The 21106-nt window shown below is 43.3% G+C and overlaps 1 non-coding gene and 4 pseudogenes across 1 annotated transcript; all 5 read left to right on the forward strand.

Annotated features, from left to right (window-relative positions):
- The first annotated feature begins 662 nt into the window (after positions 1 to 662).
- On the forward strand, positions 663 to 781 carry LOC149247158 (5S ribosomal RNA; annotated as a pseudogene).
- A 723-nt stretch (positions 782 to 1504) lies between these two features.
- LOC149247159 (5S ribosomal RNA) lies at positions 1505 to 1623 on the forward strand. The gene has a single exon (XR_016267504.1). It is a non-coding gene; the product is annotated as a 5S ribosomal RNA (ribosomal RNA).
- Positions 1624 to 2330: 707 nt separating this feature from the next.
- On the forward strand, positions 2331 to 2449 carry LOC149247160 (5S ribosomal RNA; annotated as a pseudogene).
- A 710-nt stretch (positions 2450 to 3159) lies between these two features.
- LOC149247161 (5S ribosomal RNA) lies at positions 3160 to 3278 on the forward strand (annotated as a pseudogene).
- A 713-nt stretch (positions 3279 to 3991) lies between these two features.
- LOC149247162 (5S ribosomal RNA) lies at positions 3992 to 4110 on the forward strand (annotated as a pseudogene).
- Positions 4111 to 21106: the final 16996 nt, after the last annotated feature.

Below are 21106 nucleotides of genomic sequence, written 5' to 3' on the forward strand. Positions count from 1 at the left end.
TTAAACATAATGCATATATTCTCGGGTCCGCCATCGTAAATCGCAAATCGCAATCGGCAGAACCCAACGTCCATAGCTTTGTGGTGCAGCAAACCCACTGGGACTTTAAAACCCAATATATATGTTTTCGGATCCGCCTATCGCAAATCACAATCGGCAGAACCAACACCCATTGCTCTGCGGACCCGCCGGAGTTATAAAACATGGCATAAATAATATTGGGTCCGGCCCATCGCGAACCGCAATCGGCGGAAGCTGAGGTGATACTCCATATAACTATATTAATATGATTTGTGATTGCGATTTGATCATATGCTAACGAATATATATATATATATATATATATATATATATATATATATATATATATATATATATATCGGGTCAGGCCCTCATTGCATGAGTATTTACATTGCGATTTGACTTGATCGCATGGGCCGATTCTTTAACAATTATTTCCTTTGTAATTTTGATATATAATAAACAAAATACTTCAATTCTTTTAGACTTTGCGGGGGGAAAAGAATATAAAGGATTTTCATTGAGTTTGAACTCCCGATAATGATATAACTCATAAATAAACTTCAAACACAATATAAGCTACAACAAGCCCCATGGCTCGATGCTCTCCCTTGAAGAGGGGGAGGGGGCGAGATCTTTGCGGGTGCGATCATACTAGCATTAATGCACCGGATCCCATTAGAACTCCGCAGTTAAGCACGCTTGGGCTAGAGTAGTATTGGGATGGGTGACCTCCCGGGAAGTCCTAATGTTGCACCCTCCCCCCTTTTTGTGCAGCTCGGCGGAGCCAGTGGAATTGATCCTCGTGGGCATGATCGCGTCAGCGTTAAAGCGGAACTCCGCGGATAGGCACGCTTGGTGGAAAATTGGATTATGTCACACGTTTATCTCCGTTTTGCGGCATGGGGCTACTTATATATTTATTTATAATGGAACCCCGTGAAGGAAGAGATCGCTCGAGCATTAAGGGGGAAGGGGAGCCTAACTGAGGGAAACAGCGACGCGCTTAAGGCTGCTCCAGGGGAAATTCGAGAGCATGGCTCCGATTTATCATCCTAGTCAGGAGTCGCGAGTGGGATTAGAGTGCAACGAAGGCGACGCATTGTGGCAGTGGGCGATGAATCTAGGATAGTTCTTATCGCTGTAGCAAATATGACACGAGGAGAGTAGGCGAGAGGTTTAAATCGTGCACACTTTTGTAGGAGTTTGAGTTTTGGAAGAACCGTGGATTGTTCACGGAAAGGCCATGCGAGCTCCACGCAGCGTCGCTAGCGGTCGCGGAACTTACGCCTTTTTCTTCTCTCTCTCTGTCTTCCCCTCCTAGTTCACTGGTTGCCCGCAGGGCGGGAGACACCGCAAAAGTTGGGGAAGAGGGCGAGCTCCTGCGCCGAGCCGCTTCGGATCGAGGGCCACGGATGGGCCCCATGCGCTGCGCGTGGCTCGGCGGCCTCCCTTGAAGAGGGGGAGGGGGCGAGATCTTTGCGGGTGCGATCATACCAGCGTTAATGCACCGGATCCCATCAGAACTCCGCAGTTAAGCGCGCTTGGGCTAGAGTAGTACTGGGATGGGTGACCTCCCAGGAAGTCCTAGTGTTACACCCTCTGCCCTTTTCGTGTGGCTTGGCAGAGCAAGTGGAAGTGATCCTCGCGGGCGCGATCACGTCGGCGTTAATGCAGAACTCCGCGGATAGGCGCGCTTGGTGGAAAATTGGATTATGTTGTGCATTTATCTCGTTTTTATGGCATGGGGTTACTTATATATTGATTTATAATGGAACCCCGCGAATGAAGAGATCGCTCGAGCATTAAGGGGGAAGGGGGAGCCTAACTGAGGGAAACGACGACGCGCTTAAGGCTGCTCCAGGGGAAATTTGAGAGCATGGCTCCGATTTATCATCCTAGTCGGGAGTCGCGAGCAAGATTATAACGCAATGAAGGCGACATATTGTGGCAGTGGGTGATGAATCTACGATCGTTCGCATGCAAATATGACATGAGGAGAGTAGGGGAGAGGTTTAAATTGTGCACACTTTTGTAGGAGTTTGAGTTTTGGAAGAACCCTGGATTGTTCACGGGAAGGCCGCGCGAGCTCCACACAGCATCATTGGTGGTCGCAGAAATTACGCCTTTTTCTTCTCTCTCTCTTTGTCTTCCCCCCTGGTTTGTTGGCTCCCCGCGGGGCGAGAGGCGCCGCCAAAGTTAGGGAAGAGGGTGAGCTCTTGCGCCGCGCTGCTTCGGATCAAGGGCCAGGGATGGGCCTCGTGGCTCGGTGGTCTCCCTTGAAGAGGGGGAGGGGGCGACACCTTTGTGGGTGCGATCATAACAGCGTTAATGTACCGGATCCCTCCAGAACTTCGCAGTTAAGCGTGCTTGGGCTAGAGTAGTACTGGGATGGGTGACCTCCCGGGAAGTCCTAGTGTTGCACCCTCCCCCATTTTTGTGCGGCTCGACGGAGCAAGTGGAAGTGATCCTCGCGTGTGCGATCGCGCTGGCGTTAAAGCGGAACTCCGTGGATCAGCGCGCTTGGCGGCAAATTGGATAATGTTGCTCGTTCATCTCGTTTTTGTGGTGTGGGGCTACTTATATATTGATTTATAATGGAACCATAATAATGAAGAGATCGCTCGAGCATTAAGGGGGAAGGGGGAGCCTAACTGAGGGAAATGGCGACATGCTTAAGGCTGCTCCAGCGGAAATTCGAGAGTGTGGCTTCGATTTATCATCCTAGTTGGGAGTCACGAGCGGGAGTACAACGCAACAAAGGTGACACATTATGGCAGTGGGTGATGAATCTAGGACCGTTCGCATCGCTGTAGCAGATATGACATGAGGAGAGTAGGTGAGAGGTTTAAATCGTGCACACTTTTGTAGGAGTTAGAGTTTTGGAAGAACCGTGGATCGTTCATGGAAAGGCCGTGTGAGTTCCACGCAGCATCGTTGGTGGTCACAGAACTTATGCCTTTTTCTTCTCTCTCTCTCCCCCCCCTTGATTTGGTGGCTCCCCACGGGGCGGGAGGCACCGCCAAAGTCAGGGAAGAGGGCAAGCTCCTACGCCGCGCCGCTTCAGATCGAGGGCCACTGATGGGCCCCGTGGCTCATCAGTCTCCCTTGAAGAAGGGGAGGGGGTGAGATGTTTGCAGGTGCAATCATACCAGTGTTAATGCACTGGATCCCATCATAACTCCGCAGTTAAGCGCGCTTGGGCTAGAGTAGTACTGGGATGGGTGACCTCTCAGGAAGTCCTAGCGTTGCACCCTCCCCTCATTTTGTGCGGCTTGGCGGAGTTAGTGGAAGTGATCCTCGCGGGCGTAATCGCGCCATCGTTCATGCGGAACTCCATGGATAGGCACGCTCGGTGGCAAATTGGATTATGTTGCACATTTATCTCATTTTTATGGTGTGGGGCTACTTATGTATTGATTGATAATGGAACCCCGCAAATGAAGAGATCGCTCGAGCATTAAGGGGAAGAAGGAGCCTAACTGAGGGAAACAACGATGTGCTTAAGGCTGCTCAAGGGAAAATTCGAGAGCGTGGCTCCAATTTATCATCCTAGTCGAGAGTCGCGAGCGAGATTACAGCACAGTGAAGGCGACGCAATGTGGCAGTGGGTGATGAATCTAGGGTCGTTCGCATCGCTGTAGCAAATATGACACGAGGAGAGTAGGCAAGAGGTTTAAATCGTGTACATTTTTGTAGGAGTTCGAGTTTTGGAAGAACCGTGGATCATTCACGGAAAGAGCGCGCGAGCTCCACGCAACGTCGTCAGTGGTCGCAGAACTTACGCCTTTTTCTTCTCTCTCTCTCTCTCTTCCCCCCTGGTTCGTTGGCTCCCCGCAGGGTAGGAGTCGCCGCTAAACTCAGGGAAGAGGGCGAGCTCCTGCGCCGAGCCGCTTCGGATCGAGGGCCATGGATGGGCCCCGTGGCTCGGCGGTCTCCCTTGAAGAGGGGGAGGGGGCGAGATCTTTGCGGGTGCAATCATACCAGTGTTAATGCAACAGATCCCATAAAAACTCCGCAATTAATCGCGCTTTGGCTAGAGTAGTACTGGGATGGGTGACCTCCCAGGAAGTCCTAGTGTTGCACCCTCCCCCCTTGTTGTGCGACTCGACGGAGCCAGTGGAAGTGATCCTCACGAGCGCGATCACGTCGGCATTAATGCGGAACTCCGCGGATAGGCACACTCGGCAGAAAATTGGATTATGTTGCGCGTTTATCTCATTTTTGCGGCGTAGGTGTTACATAGTAATTTGTCACCGACTTTGCATTCCCTAATCCCGGATACTTCCAGTCTGTATTACTGACATCTGTGATGTGTCATGTTTCCAACTATGTGTCATTACCTTCCTTGCAATCTCAGGAAAAGTGTCTCATTTCATTATCCCTGAAGAAGACCCTTTTTACCTAAGTTTCTGGATCGGCACGAGTCAACAGTTATCCTCCTCACGAATATTGACAAGTTAACACTAGCCCTAGCAGAGTCTTCGCTTTGTCCTTGTGTTGTACCCACAACGAGCTAGACTTGGCAAGTTTTTCAACAACTCGTCGAAACTTCTAGATGAATTGCTTCATGGGCGGTCCTAGGGCTGGTTGTTGGTTTAGTTGAGCTAGCCTTTCTCCTTTGGGATAGTTGTTCCACCTTTTGTTCAACCTCCCTAAGAGATAATTTCCTCCTTCCTTCTCTTATGGGACCTCTCCCTCCTATAAATATCTCCTCCATGAATAACATCAATTAGCTTGGATGTAATGGAATGATAGCTAGATGTAATTTGATAGTTTCAAGTTTTTAAGAGAGGAGTAGAGGTAGAGAGTGTTATTGGAGTGTGGAAGTAGCCTCATTTGTGTTGTGATTTGAGAGATGCTTGAGTAGATTTGGCTTGAAAGATTTCTTGTATCAACCCTTTTGGACAGAAGAGAGAGTCATATGTTCCCTTGGGAGACGGTTCACAAGTAAATGCTTACGAAGACATACCAACAGAACCTTTCAAGGAGGCTTACGATGTCAATGCCCAGTTGTAAGTTTACTTTGATTTATGTTAATACAAATCAATATCTTGTTTCCTATATCGTTCGTTAAGTTATATGTCGATAGCTTGAGGTTCCTTGACTCTTCAAGTAGATTGTTTGGTTGTTTTCTATTTGCGTGTGTGGTGTTTCTCTACGTTGTTTTCAGGTATTAACGACTAGAAGAACGAATAGCTTGAGCAACAAGACGAGGACTTCATTGAACGTCGGATTGAAGGTAGGTCTTCATAACACAAACTTTCTAAGGAATCTTGTTTTGATATTCTCTATGTAGTCACTAGATCCACTCTAGGGCTAGAGGGGTTGCCTCTGTTTGCAGAGGGAACTTACCTATGTCACAAGTTGGCGACTCCGCTGGGGAACTTGTCTTTTGTCTTTTGTGTTGATTGGCTTTGTTGGTTTATTGTCTTCCTTACTGTTTGGGTAGCATACTTTATTTGGGAAGCTGTTAGAATACTTCTATAGCCTTCCCAACCTTCTGAGTGATAGATCTGGCCCTGCTGTAGTCAAACTTTCATTTTTTGCTTTTGATTCTTTGACGTTGCTATTCATTTCCTAATAGTCGCGAAGTATTCGCGTCTGCGTTGACTGCTGAGTTGCAACTTTTACGGTACGATGCAGATAAATTGTCTAACAGTCGCGTCGAGGCCTAAAATCGGCTCGGCATAGCTAACTGATGTACTTTCACGATTTTTTTCGCAAAGTGCTTAGTTAGGGAAGTGCGACGATTTGCTGTCGGCATATGTTGCTAGTGTTTTTCCTGCGACAATTCCTGCGAGTTTCAAATTTTGAGGTTTTTTTTGTTGATTGGCCAATATGTTTCGTCCTCAAATCTTGTTTTCTTTCTCTTTGTTGGGTTAAAAGTGTTGGTTGTTAATATTTTTTATTTCAGTTTTCAAGTCTTTTCAAATCCTCTCTCTTGAACCGTGTGACGTAAATGCCCTAGGGTTTCTCCACTGCTTGGTTTGCTTGGGTCACTCCTTCATTGAGATCTTTAGACTCTGCTTGGTAGAATCTCTCTCGTAGTTTGAGGCTTCTTCTATTTTTTTGTTTTTCATCCTCTTGACTGGTGTATGTGTTTGGTCACCGAACTTCCTTGTATTGTTCGTTCAGTCTCCTTCTTTCGCTTGGCATGAATCGCTTTGCTTCCCAGTCAATGAGATAGTTTTCCAGTTTTGTGAGAAAGGATTATTTATTTAGTTTTGAGTCTTTGATTCATTTGTGCATGTAGTTTCTTATAATTTATTCAAGAAAAATCAAAAAGTGCATTCATCCTGTATTAAGATTTGAAAAATGAATTTTTGCATTAGTAGATTCTTGCGATTAAGATATTGAAAATCAACAAGTGTGTTTCTCATTCTTTCTTGGATTGCTTGCAAGTTTGAGTAGATGGTAGAAGTTGTTGTGGCCAGCAACAACCCCCATTCTTATTTGGTGTTATTACTAATACTAAATAAGTGGGGACCCTTAGTCAAAAATTTAAAAAAAAAATAGTGCTTGTATTTCCTTTTTAATAAAACTTACCATCATAAACTTAGGAAAATACCTTGAAAAATCCAAAAAAGTTGAAGTTTCATGATAAAGTAGAATTATTCCTTAGGAAATATCGCATCGCAAAAAGGATAACAAGATACCTCCTTACAAGCAAAAGTCTAAGATTGTGAGATCGTGATGCGAGACTACAAACATATATCGCATCACATGCATCGAAAATCACTTAGGCTGAAAAACTTTAAACTACCAATATGCGATGGCACATATCGCAAATCGCATTTCGCAGAAAATAGATTAACGAAAAATTGTCATATGCCACGCTCCTGCGATATTGCGATTTTGCGATAGAGTGGCAAAATGATATTGCGATATAACGAGCTAGCAATCTTGCGATTTTGCGATTCTGCGATGTTGTGATCTGCGATATTGTGAAGCAAATCTCCAAATCGCTTCATTGCAGATCTTTCGGGCTCGTGGTTCGAAAAAGTATTTTCCATAAACCAAGACCTGGTTATGCGCTTTAATGCTAATTAATGAGTTAGTTGCCAGTAATTAATGGAATATGGTTTTGTGCTTATCAAGGAGCCATTTCACATAAGGTGGTATATTTTATATGTCTTTAGAATTTAGAACTTACCCGTCACCTTTCCTTATCATTATTCTCACTTCACTTGTAAATTGTAGGAATGGAGAACAGGGAAATATACAAAGCAGTACACAGGATATTATGGGAAAGAAAGGCAAAGCTCCGAGCTCTGAAGAGAAAGAAATGGCACCCTTGTATACAGACACCGCCTGTAACAAAGACGCTGGTATTGCTACTTGGGAAATCATGTATAGTCTACTTGAGGAAGAGAATCCCAGAGTGATGGAGGTTGCGGCTACTGCTGGCTCACATGGCTCTTCTGAGGCATCCATTACAGAGCTAGTTTGCTCATTCTTAAACCGAATAGCGGCGAGGCCCAAAATTCTTCCATACACGGACATGGTTAAATGGGTACTGGACAGTGCTGACATAAAAAATGAACAATTTAAAACTCAGGGTCAAGAACTTACGGAATCATCATTTTCACAAAATTTGAGCTTTATATCCGCTAAAAGAAAATGCGCAAAAGTCAAAAAACACACCAAGGAAGCCCAGATCAAGAAACAGAGGCAGTTTCCGATGCGCGATTAGCGCCTAGGCTGAGCAAAACCTCTTGAAAGGGAAAACCTCTAATTTCTCAGTCACCTATAATCCCATAAATTTGTAAGAAAGCAACACTAGAGGTAAAAAAGTAAAAATTAAATCTTAAAACCAATAGTAATTGCCGAAACATCTTCAATATGGTATGTACATATGAATAGCAACTACAGACAGGCTGGAGACAGAAGGCTCAAGAAAAGGCAGAATCAATCCAAAGGTTAACTAAGTTGAATTGGGATTCTTACTGGGCATACTTGGTAAAACCACACAGCCAGTGCATGACTCTCAAGTGTATCATCAATTCTTCCGAGAAGATGGCGCCAGCTCTTGCCGATTCTGTTTTCACAACACAACTAAAATCGAAAGTCGACCAGCCGACTCTTCTCAAACAAATGTTGAACATGTGCGATTTCAACGATCAGATACAGAAATAGTTAGTAGTTTTAGTTTTAGATTCAATATATTAGTTTTAATTTTGCTTTATTTTTTCCTGAAATGAGGACAGTCATTTAAACTGTATCCTACATTTTTGTAATAAGTTATTTTTAGATTTAGTTAGTAGTATTTAAACCCTTTTCATGCATTTAGAGAAGGGTCCTGAAATTTATCAAAAACTTATCCCCAGAACATGCACTTTTGTACCCTCTGAGGAGGTTTTGATGAATGAATGGAACATGATTTATTGATATCTGTATTTGTTATCTACTACTGATGTTGCACTTCTGTACTCTTAGTGGATATTGGATTAAGAAGAGATAAATCATTATCACTGGAAGCTCGTGAGTAGAACTAGTTATAAATGGTACTTCTATCTCTTAACTATTTCTGCCTTTGTGTTAAAAGTGATATTCATGTTCAGTTGTTTATATATTGATGCGTGAATGCTTGAGTTATCATTTGGCACTTTTGTATGGTGATAGCTATTTATTTATGCTTAATGTATGAGTAGCTTATTATGTGATCTGCCTTTCACAACTGTTTCGTCTAACTTTTTATACGAAGTGGTTCATCTTTATTGAATTCTTTTCTCATAACAGTTGAATGATATTTATTATCGATTGTTATCTAAAATCATTTTAGATTGCATAACAGAAGGATTACAACCCAGGTTAGTGTAGACTTAGATATTTCTGCTTATTAGAATACAATTTGCATGTTATTAGATTAGAGTTAGAATTAGAGCATCTCACTTAGGAACTTTTAGAAAGGAAATATCAATTCTTCACAGACACACATAAATTTGGAAACTGGTCCCATATCCCCAGTTGGACCCACTATACCAAACGGAAAAGGAGCTGCTAACCAAGGTCCGGACCGGGTGGGTATCCCCCTTGTTGTAGACCCGATTTTCAGGGCCTCAACATATTTGGTGCTAGAAGGAGGGCCTTGAATTGTGAATCACAAGTAAGTCTAAATCTAAATACCATTCTGAGAGTAAATTTCCCTCACCATCTCCCTCGACTTCTCCATTGCATTTAGAATCCTTAAATCCAGAGCCAGAAGTCGCGAGAGTAACAGCCACTGCTACAAACCCTGACATTTCAGAACAATCTACTATTGAACCTCTTGAAGTTGAATCTTTGATTCACAAACTTCGGCAATTTTCTATATCTCCTCAAAGATCTAATAAATCTCAAGGCAGCGTGACTTTGCAACATAACCCTGCTCATCCTCTTACCAGATTAAAGAGCAAAAAAAATGGCGTTCAACCAACCGAGTTACCTCTACCTATAAGGAAGAGACCAAGGAAATCTCCTAAAGGGTCCAATAGCGAGACTCTTTCATCATCATCATCCATCTCAACCTCTCCACCGTGAAGTCAACCATCCACTCCTCCACTTCAAATCATTGTCCATCAGTCCACCGGTACTCCCACATCTCCTTCTCAATCATCTGGAGTCGTAATATCCTCATCTTCTCAACCACAGGGATCATCTTCTGCACTTTCCTCTGTTAATAGATCAGTGATGGCCCAATCCCCATGGAATAACCTAGGCCAGCCTTGCCTGCACCCTTGAGTCAGCTACCGGCCCATCCTGAAAAATGGCTGCCTAAGCTTAATCCTGAGGCAGGCATGCTAGCGGAAGAACATATAAATAACTTTATGCTATCCATAAATCTCAATGGAGATACCAACGAAGATGTTGTCGTTCGAATTTTTCCTTATACTCTGCAAGGAGCAGCCGGATCATGGTATTTCTCATTACCATCTGGATCTATCACTAGTTGGAATATCTTCCAAGAAGAATTCCTGACTAAGTTCGGTGATGACAGGTCTACGGCAACACTGATCAATGACCTGTCTAACCTTAGGGCCGAGTCAAAAGAACCGATCAAAGATTTCAATTCACGTTTCAATAAACTGTTAAACAAAATTCCTACTTCTTCCAATCCTAGCGAAGAAGTGCGAAGTGAATGGTACATCATTGCTTTACCATCAGACATAGCAATCTTTGTTGACAGGCCTAACAAAACAACTTTAGCTGAAAATATGAAAGAAGCAATAGCAGTAGAGAAACGTATTATAGCCCTAGAAAATAAAAACACGATAGAAGAACGAAAATCCAAGAAGGTTTCTTTCAAGGAAGATCCCAAGAAAAAACAATCGAAAGATCCATTCGATTTAGAAGAATTCCAAAAAGTTTTGAAGACCATGTGATGAGCCCCAGAAATGAGTAATTATATGGGCTCATTCAGCCTCCTAATTCGACTTAATCCACCATTCTCATTAGTTTATTGCATGTTTTTTATTATATTTATGCTAATAGAGTGAATTGGGTTAGTCATTATGCCAACAAGTCTAATGTGTGCTTTATGCAGTATTTTTGGTCAATTTTGAGACAAAATCAAAGGTTTAAATGAGCACTTGGCAGCCAAATTCGTGGAAGAACAAGGGGGAGGATTTGTAGGAAGGTTTCCCCTTCATTTATGAGCCCTTACCTCAAATTCTCCATCAAAAACTCGGAGCACAAGGGGCAGCCAAGCAAGTCAAGTAGGACTGCTGTTAACTGCAAGTTTTGGCAGCTGAGTCCCTAAAGTTTAGGAGGACTGTTGGGGTCCTCAATTTGTATAAATAAGAAGGCTGAGGGCCTCATTTGGAGTTAGCCAGTTTTTAGTTTGATTTTAGGAGGAGTTATTTAGATGTTAGTTAAATTTTAGTCAGTAGGTTAGCTCTGCATTTCAGCACATTTTCAAGCTTTTTCTTGTAGACATTTTTTGGGATGTAACTATTATTTCTTGCTCAATAAAGATGAATCCAGCTTTGCACCAGCTCTAATCTTCCTTAGGAGGCTGTAGCTCTTGGGGTTGGGCCCAACTCAAGTGCCCAGTACCTCCTTTGTGTACTTTGATGTGTCTTTGCTGCATTCTTAGAATAAAATATGTTATTTAGGTTTAAATCTTGTTTTGTTATTTAGGTCGCTTTTGATGATTGAAATAGCTTTTCATGTTCAAGTTGATTTGATAGGTTGGTAGCAGAAAAGATCTTCGAAAAAGTCCATCAAGCAACCCTTGATCCAACCTCTCCCTCCTCGGGACCATGAGCTGAGACCAAGGTGTCCTTGCTGCCATAAAAACACTGTTCTTGCTTCTTCATGCAATTGCTAGTGTTAGATTTTTAGTTAGGAAAGTTGATACCAGTTGTACTTGCATGTTTCAAATCTGTTCTTGCTTAGCTTTCATAGTTATCTTACATGATTTGCTGCCAATAAACTTATGTTCATCATGCTTATGGTTTCTAGGTCAAATTAGGTCAAAATAGCTAGATCTTTGGTTTTCTTAATCTTTGTTGATTAGTTTTGGAAAATAATGTGCAGAACACCTATGATGCCTTCCTACCCACCTTCCCCCCATCAGACAACTTTCTCCAACCCCCTAACTCAGATTCCTCTCTTTCATTTGCCACCCCTTTTCCAATTTGACCTAATTCCCATATCTTTGTGCAACCTTGCTCCCTCCATCCTTGAACCAAATCCAATCGCCTTAACCACTCCTCATCCTCATTCACCAAGTCCTAGACCTCCTCACACCCTTATCTCACCTCCATACCCACTTCTTCACCTTTTTTCACCATCAGCCCTTCAAAATTCCCTTTCGGAACATCCTGTAGAAACATCCTGTAGAAGCTACAGTACATCCTGTAGAACCCCTGCAGACTTCCTGTAGAAGCTCACGAAAGCGGTTTCTTGAGATCTGATCACTGTGAAACTCTCTGGAAGGGTGCTAGGGACCCCTTAGGTCCTCTTCTCACCTTCCCAACCTCCTGCAAGCATTTCCTTTCGCCAATCAACCCCTACACAGAAAAAATAGTTAAAGCACATGCATAATAATTCTGACAACTTACTCAAAAATACAAAAAGATGTTTTTTTCCAGATTTTACTGTAGAAGTAGCTTAGTCACATGCATTTTACCTTCCTAGAAGTCAATGGCATCCATTTCCACTGCTTTCATCGCTTTTCTTGCACCGGTAGGGTTAGTCGGTAAAACTAGGGTTTGCATTTCCTTTCAGCTTTCCGCTTCTTTCTGCAAGTAGATTAGCCTCTGTTGAGTTAGCTTTCATCCATCAGTTAAAAGCTTCTTCTAAGAGCTCATAGAAGTTGGCTTAACCTCCTAGCGGAATTGTGCCAGCTGATCAAGTGACAGTCGCGGCAAGAGCTAGTACTTGTGCATATAGCAGTGTCGCTTCCAAGTTTGTTACGAACTACCAGGTTGATAAAAGTAAAGAAGGGAGTCCCAGGAGTTGCAGCATTATTGCTGCAATACTGGAGCCCACCACCATGTCTAACGAGATGGTCTACATTAAGAAACAAGTGGCAGAAACTTCTTCTAAAAAGCCGTACATACCTTTTAAAAGAAACCCTTCAATCGATTCCAAACCCCCTAACGCTATTACAAGCGTTGAATCCGAAGAAGAAGAAGAGGAAATCGCTACTGAAGAACATACCGATGAAGAAGAAGTTGTATAGTTACAAGGTATGTGGGATTTCATCCTCCTAGATGAAGAGGATCAAGAGGCATCCTCAGTTAGTACTCGCAGTAGAAATCAACTTGATCCTTCTGAACCTACACCTAAACCAAAGAGCGCAAGCTCGATGACTAAGGATAAAGTCGCAGCCAAGAGAACGACAACTAAAGCGACTCAAACCAGCCTATTCCAAACAGACTCATCAACTCCATCTAAAATGCTGATCGTTTCGAATGAAATGGAGTATAATATCATAGAAGACATGAAAAAGACTAGGGCCAATATCACTTTTTACGAATTGAGCAAGTTAAAACACCAACAAAAGATACTTTTGAAAGAATTACATGCTGTACCAGTTACACCTTTGCCCGCTGTTGTAATCTCTCAAGCTTCCCATGACATGGGAAGACCTCCAATTAATGTGATTAATAAAGTTGATCCAAATGATATCGCCTTAATTGGAGGAAGATCGATATCTCATACTCCCCCATTTCTTCTTACTTATGAAATTTTCAATAAAAATTTGCATAATTGCTTAGTGGATTCTGGAGCTTCATCGAATACTTTACCAAAGTTAATATGTGCAAAATTGAACGTTCAACCACAAAAATCCACTGTGCGCATAGTTCAATTATATCGATCGCAAGTCGAAGTGATTAGCGAATTAAATCAGGTTACCATAAGGCTGTCATCCAACCCAAAGGTATGTCAAGTTATCGACATTTTAGTTGCTGATATTCCAGAATTTTATGGCTTAATTCTTAGCAGAGATTGGTCAGAAAAACTTCATGGATACTTTGCAACTGACTGGTTGCACATGTGGCTCCCTTACAATGGTAAACCAAATCAAATAAAAGTTGAGCGGGAAAGACATCAGAAATACATAGTAACAGAACTAGAGGGAGAAAATGAACCAATAGCATATAGCTATAACATCATTGGCAACTACTCAGTAGATTCTTTCCTAGGAAATTTTAATGCTCATACTTCACCTTACTTAGAACATTATGTTTTATCTCAAGTAGAAAATTTCTCTCAAACAGATAGTTCTAAATGTATTAATTTTATAGATAGTCCTGTAAATAAATCTTTATTTTGGAAATTATTTTTTGACGGTTCTAAGTCTAACGAAGGAGCAGGAGCAGGATGCGTGTTAATAAGTCCAGAGGGAGATAAAACTATGCTAACTTGCAGACTTGAATTTGATTGCACCAACAATACCATAGAATACGAGGCTTTAGTCCAAGGGTTATACAAAGCAATTGGATTAGACGTCAAATACCTTCAAGTTTTCGGAGATTCTAAAATTGTAATCAAACAGGTACGTAATACTAAACATTGTTTATCAAGTCATTTAAAAAATTACCAATCTTTAGTTCAAGATCTGACTGAACACTTTATATCATTTAATATTTCATCAATTCCCAGACTCCAGAATGCTAGTGCAGACCTTTTAGCTAATGTAGCTTCCAAGCTCATTCCTTCAGAAGATTTTAGCCCTGATCGATTTTCAATTGAAGTAATTTTTAGACCATCTATTACTGATAACATTACCAATTGGAGGATTTTCAACGACGATCCTGATATCGTGAGTTTCCTCACATCTGAAGGATCCTACACCAATCAAATAATTGACGAAGACCAACATGACCGAAAATTGCAACAAGATAGCACTAACAATGCCATACCTAAGTCAGTACTCAAGTTAGAAGACCTTTATGATTTGAAAGATCGGTTTAAAAGATCTAACAATTCAAAACTCCAAAGTTCAGCTTTGAACTATGAATTAGTAAATCTAGGAACTGATACCAAACCACAGAATATCAATTTATGCCTTGGTCTAGCTCCTTGTTGTGGAGGTAAATCCCCTCTGCGGACAGAGGCGATCCCTACTAGTCCAAACCGGGTCTAGCAACAATCAAACAATGCTATCACGCAAGTTCCTAATTGCAAATTAAAGGTGGATGATGAGAACCTACTTGGATTCCAACGCTAATATTCGTAGAAGAGATGTCGCTCTCGTTCCTTTGCTTCGGCCAGTCACGATCCCCACGATCTCCATGATTGGACACCTGCACATGCAAAGAACAACGCAAATACAAGCACAAAATCCAATAGATGCAATTATATATCAGTCAGAAAAGATATAACTCAACATCAATCATTACAAAGGACAATGAGAGTGGAACCATAATGAGAGTCATCTATTATTGATAAACAACAAAGAAGAATACAACCATAGTTCTGACATCGAATCCTCCTTTGGCTGGGTGATCAGCTACACAAGTCTTGCAAAGCTTGTTGGGATGGGAAACAAGCCTCTCTCTCCTTGGTGACAATAATCTCCTCCCTTAGATTTGGCCTTATGGATGCAAAGAAGGCTCTTGTAACTTCAATCTCTTGAACTCCTGGAACTCTTACTATCACTAGCACTATGCTGGAACTAGCTTGCTCAAGGCATAGAGACAAGCTTTTATAGATAGAGAGGAAAGAGATAGGATCAACCACACTATTCATGGGATTGGCTTTATCACTTGGAAACTTCCATGAAAGGTGGCAAACCACTTCCCTTCTATGGAGATTCGAAGCCAAACCATCCTAGCTCAACATAGATTCAGTTGGTGAATGGGTTAAGGAGAACCTTCGGAAGCTTGTTTGTTGAAAACTTTACTCAATTTAGTTGGCGTGAGTGCGACTCTGAGACAGAGCGCCAATGGCGCGCCCTCTTTAGAGGATTTCCCCCATTGGCGCGGGCAGTACACTGTGGACCCGCGCTAATGCAAAAAGAGCTGTTTTCATGGGTATTCTGCAGGAGATGTCTTCAGGGCATATGAAGCTCATACTTAGAGGAATATGATGCAAGTGGTTTCAGGTCATGTCACTTCTCACAGGTCCCGGAATGAGTCCTCCAGTGTGCGGGAGAGGGGTAATAGGGACGGTGACAAATTGTTGTGTAACAGATGCCCCCTAAAGCATGAGGCCTGAGGGAGAGAGAGGGGTGAAATGCTTTACAAGAACATGCGTAACTGAAAACACGGCCGCCGGAGAACCTGCGAAAAGAAGTACAACTGATATCTCAAGTACATGATATATGTGGTATGGGCGCAGCCATCCATAACAGAGTACACAATAATCTAGATCCAAGGTATGGGCGCAGCCATCCAGTGAGGATCGATAAATAGACTCAGGCATGGTCGCAGCCATCCAATGAATGAGTCATGTAATGATCATAATAAGCCACAAATCGCAGCCTGGATTCCAACAAACAAAATCCAGGGTCTTGCGCTCCATCTCGACCCGAACAGAGTACAAGTTCAGGCATGCGAATACATGAGTTGAAGTCGAACATGCATGAACATCGTCTGATTACCAGTCAATGATGAAAACTGTTAACAGACGCGAGAGGTACCACCAATAATGACAATGGCCCTCAAGGTACTATAGGTACAATCTACGGCGTGCGAATGAGTGAGCTGGCGTCGAACACCCGTAGAATCATTCGATCGGAGGCCAATGATGAAAACCTCTCGTCGAACATGAAGAACCTGCCATTGAGGCATGCAGGCTCCAAGGCACTGGAATGGAGTCTCTAGATCAGCTTCCTGGATAATGAGTTGAAGTCGACAGGAAGTGACCTTGATCAAAGGTGGGCCATAGTGTTTCCCACATCATTGACACGAGACAGAGGAAGAATGTTGTGGTGAATCAGAATTATGTGAGGTATCAGAGGGAGGTTGTAAGTTTGCAGAGGTCAACTTCTCTTGAATATATCTGCGGCACAACAGTGGAGTTGGTAGTATTTGACATCAAATGAGCAGAGGTCATGGTGACAAGGCAACGAGCAGATGAGAGGTCAAATAGGATAACCAAACCCACGGAGGCTAGTGTAAAACAAGATGAGATGTCCCCACCCAGACACAAATGCAGGTAAGTGCCATGTTCAAGAGTGACATACTGCCGACACGACAATAATTATGGGTCCATTTTCCCCACCATTTCTGGCAAGTACCCCGATTATTTTTTGATGACAAGCTTGACGGGGATAGCATATGCTTGTAAGGCGTCATTGCGACAGAATCCAATGTCATTAAATTTTAACGAGTCTGACAAAGGAAGAACTTGGTGTCTTTTCCTGTTTAGAGAGTCTGAAAAGACCGCAGAAAAGTGAGCTCCAGGGGGGTCCTTTTTCGTAAAGTTGTGTCTCCCGAGCCCGAAAAAGTATAAAACAATGCTCGAAAGAACCGCCCGATCATTACGATCGAGGAGTACTTTTCATATGTAGTGACATCGACCTGAAAAAGTAAAAAAGCAATCGATATCACGTCGTTTCGCGACCATTAACGAACCTGAAACGACAAGGGTCCAACGATCTTTTCATTTTTTACACTGTCGGAAAAGAGTTTAAAGACGACTGCCTCTTATTTACGTTTAACGAGTCAAGAGGGATAACTCGGCGATATTTTCACGTTTAGCGAGTCAGAAAAGAGCTGAAAGATGACTCCATAGTGACTTTTTCGTGTATTTACCGAGTCCGAAAAAGTATAAAATACAACTTGTTTCACCATCAAAGTTGCGTAAAAGACCTGTCGCTGCACAAGGAGCAAGCGTAACATCCATTTTCGACCAAAAATATATTAAAATATTCAAAAAATAACTTTTTAAACCTAAGTGCAAGTCAAAAAGTTTATAAATATGGTGAAAATGTAAAAAATAGAATTACTTTTACTTTTTACCTCTTGAATAGTAGCAGTGGTCCGTTTGGGGAGCGAACTTCAGACGGTGATTACGATCAACTCGTGCAACCATCCGGGATTTCGTCGGTTCCAGGTAAGAGGAGCTTTCCTTAGCTCCATTGCCGTACCTTTTTTATGCATTTTGTTCCCTGATTGAGCCTATGAAAGGAGGAAGTTAAAATTTAGGGCCGCGCCCCATTGGCGCGGGTATCCGGCACGGACCCGCGCTAATGGGGTGATTTGCCTAAAGGGGTCGCGCCAACCGCGCAACCTAATTTTTTACGTGGAATTTCCCATTGCATTTGAAATTTGTCCGGTTTGTAAGCTTACCAGTGTTCTAATAATGATTTATTCATCCTTGTGGGTGCAGGAAACAAGCAAAAATGGTGGTGGAATGGAAAGAACGGGAACATGATGACGTAGATGCCTTGGCTATAGAGGATGAGGGATGCATGAATGCTTTAAGAGACTGTGGTCTCAAAAAATTCTTCCTCACATCTTATCTGCGAGCTCAGCCCGAGTTATTGCAGTTCATAGTTGATGCTTGGGATGTTGATGACCAAGTATTTCGCTTACGGGACCAAACCTTAGAGCTAGACGTGTCTGATGTGTATTTCATTACCGGGCTGTCACGGAGAGGGGCGAGTCCTATCTTGACCGGAAGTAGACCTTCCGGGGAGAAGATGGGTGAGGTGATGGCCCGAGTGTGTCCAGGGGCACAATTTGGGAAAAACAGCGCCAAGGTGGATATTGCCACCGTTCGGAACTTGGTTCTCAAGGTGATACTATTCACCATCACTCGTGTAGTCGGGGTACAGGCGCCCCATGAGGCGAGCAAGAATCATCTGCTACTAGCGACAGAATGCCTCAGCCCCACCATTTTTGACTGGGCTACAGCGGTGACCACCAATATCAAAAGGCAGCTTACAAAGTGTAAGCGAGAAGGAGTGAAACAGTTCGGGTATGGCTCAATTGTGGTGTCGTTCTTCTTGGAACGATTACCCCTCTTTCAGATTCAGGGAGCTATAGTGGCTGATCCATTGCCACGAGAGCCTAGGATGGCTCGCTGGGCAGCACTGATGCCCAGAGGAGGAGGGGGCCAGCAGATGTCCTGGCGGCCCGAGTTCTTTATATGGCTCCGTCGTCAGCTGATCGTGGTGGAGGATTGGCCATACGCGGGGACTAATTTCATCGGGGATCCAGACCTCCCACTGCCAGAGGGAGAGGAGTGGGACGAGGAGTTAGGTATGATCACTTTGTTTTTTGATGTTTTATGTATTTTTTGTTTTTGTTAATACATGCATGTTCTGATGACAGTTGTACATATATGCAGATGTTGGCCCAGAGCGACCAGCCGGCTTGTCTCCTATAGCGCGGAGGTTCCAGCCCGCAGCTGACCCTCAAGCAGAGGGTGCCGTGGGGGAAGAGTTGGTGTAGAATCTCGAGGGACTCACCCGAGGGATTCCGGGTTACGCTAGACTGGCGGACGTGCCCTTTGCATACCAGAGGCACACAGTGGGGGTGCCGACTCGCATTCATTGTCTGTTGAGATGATTGGTGCGCGGTGACGTGCTATCATGAGCACCACCACGATTAGACTTCTAGGCTTCTTTTATGCATATTTTTTGAGGGACATGTCATCCGGGGATGTATCAGGATGAACATGTATTATTTTTTGAACTATGTAATGCACGCGGTGCAAACATTGCAACACACATATATATACATATGCCTATGGTTTATTATTGTGCTTTTATTTTCTTGCTTGTATATTGTTTTGATTATAAATTACGCAAATGTCTATCTAATACATGATTAGCCAATGCATCATATAATGTGTTTAATCGTCGTGGAATATGCTGATATGTGATGAAATCAAAATTCCTTTCTAACAATTTAACACGTAAGTACAACCTTAAAATGTGACGGTCTCTGACGGAATATCGCCCATTGAGCTGATGGACGACAAGCTGAGAGTCTAGGTTAACAACCAATGTACGAATACCGAGATTAATCACCTCGGCTAATAATTCAATAACAAACTATATTCAGCAACATTGTTTGTAGTACAGTCTAAACACACACCTTGAAGATCTATCAACTCACCGTGAGGATCGTAGATCACCCACGCCGCAGAGGACAAATTGTGAGTGTTGCGGCAGGCACCATTAGCGAAACCAACATAAGGTGCACTTGACATCTGCATAAGAAGCAAAAACACAATAAGGGGCAATCACGCCTTCACACCAAGCCAAAAACATGAAAACACACACACACACACACACACACACATGCATGTACAAATCGAAGTGCATGAATCATGCATAGTACTTTTTCAAGTACAGCCCATTGCGGGGCTTATCAAGAGGATTACCTTCGTAGTCAACTAGCTCATATGCCTCTTTCTGCAACACTTTCTTTACAATATAAGGGCCTAGCCACATGGGCTCGAGTTTGCCTGCCCCCAGCTTGTCATTTGCTTGGTCGTATAGCAGGACTAGATCTCCCTCAACAAAGGAACGAGGATGGATGGTATGGTTGAAGTGAGTTTTAACTCTCTTCTTTTGAGCTTCGATAGCTAGAGAGGCTAGGCGACGGGTCTCGTCCAACCGTTCTAGGTAAAGAAGCCGTTCCTCTACCGGAGTAGTGTTGGGAAGCAACTCGACGGCTATTTTTAACGAAGGAATTTCACATTCTATAGGAAGGGTAGCCTCCAGTCCGTAAACTAGTTGAAATGGAGTGAAACCGGTGGCATCCTTCACAGAGGTTCGGTAGGCCCACAAGGCCGGAAACAACATCAGATGCCAATTAGACTTATGCATGTCAACAGTACGTTGAAGCATCGTAACCAAAATCTTGTTAACGGCTTCAACCTGACCATTAGACTGAGGATAGTACGGGGTTGAACTATCATGCCGTAAGCCTAGTTGGGTTGTTAGTTCGGTCATCATGTGATTACGGAAATGCTTTCCGTGATTCGTGACGATGACCTGCGGAACTCCGAACCGGGTAATAACATGATTGAACAAAAACTGCGCCGCTGTGTGGCCGTCTTCAGTTAATGTGGGCATCGCCTCGGCCCATTTTGTAAAGTAATCAATGGCAACGATGATAAACCCATGCCTCCTGGCCGAGCGAGGCTTACAGGTCGTTAATCAATGCCCCATTTTGCAAAAGGGCCAACGGTGAAGACAGGGTGCAGCAGAGCTGGTGGCGCACGCATCTTCCGCTGGTATATCTGGCACGCATGACACGATCGAACGGCAAGAATGAAATCCTTAAAGATGGAGGGCCAAAAATAACCAGCGCGAAGGATTTTTTGAGCTGTGGCATATCCGAACATGTGACCACCACAGGCGCCAGAGTGGCAGTCATTCAGGACTCTCTCAGCTTCCTCAAGGGTTAGACATCGGCGGAGGATGGAGTCAACGCCGAGACGGTACAGGGTGTCCCCGATGATATGATAGGGTTGAGACTGATGACGGATCCGCCGCCGAGCATCTTTGGATACAGCGGGGCGGAAAGAGGACGTCTGCAAATATACAATAATATCCCCGTACCAGGGATCGAGGGTGCTGATCAGAAAAAGAGTTTCGTCCGGGATATGATCCTCAGAGTGAGGGGGTGCAGAAGGAGATGGAAAAGAGCAAAGTAACTCAGCAAAGACCAAGGATTTCTTAGAC

This window comes from Pinus tabuliformis, chromosome 7 (assembly GCF_031772625.1).
Source record: "Pinus tabuliformis cultivar Carrire ecotype Pingquan chromosome 7, CPIR1, whole genome shotgun sequence".
Lineage (NCBI taxonomy): Eukaryota > Viridiplantae > Streptophyta > Pinopsida > Pinales > Pinaceae > Pinus > Pinus tabuliformis.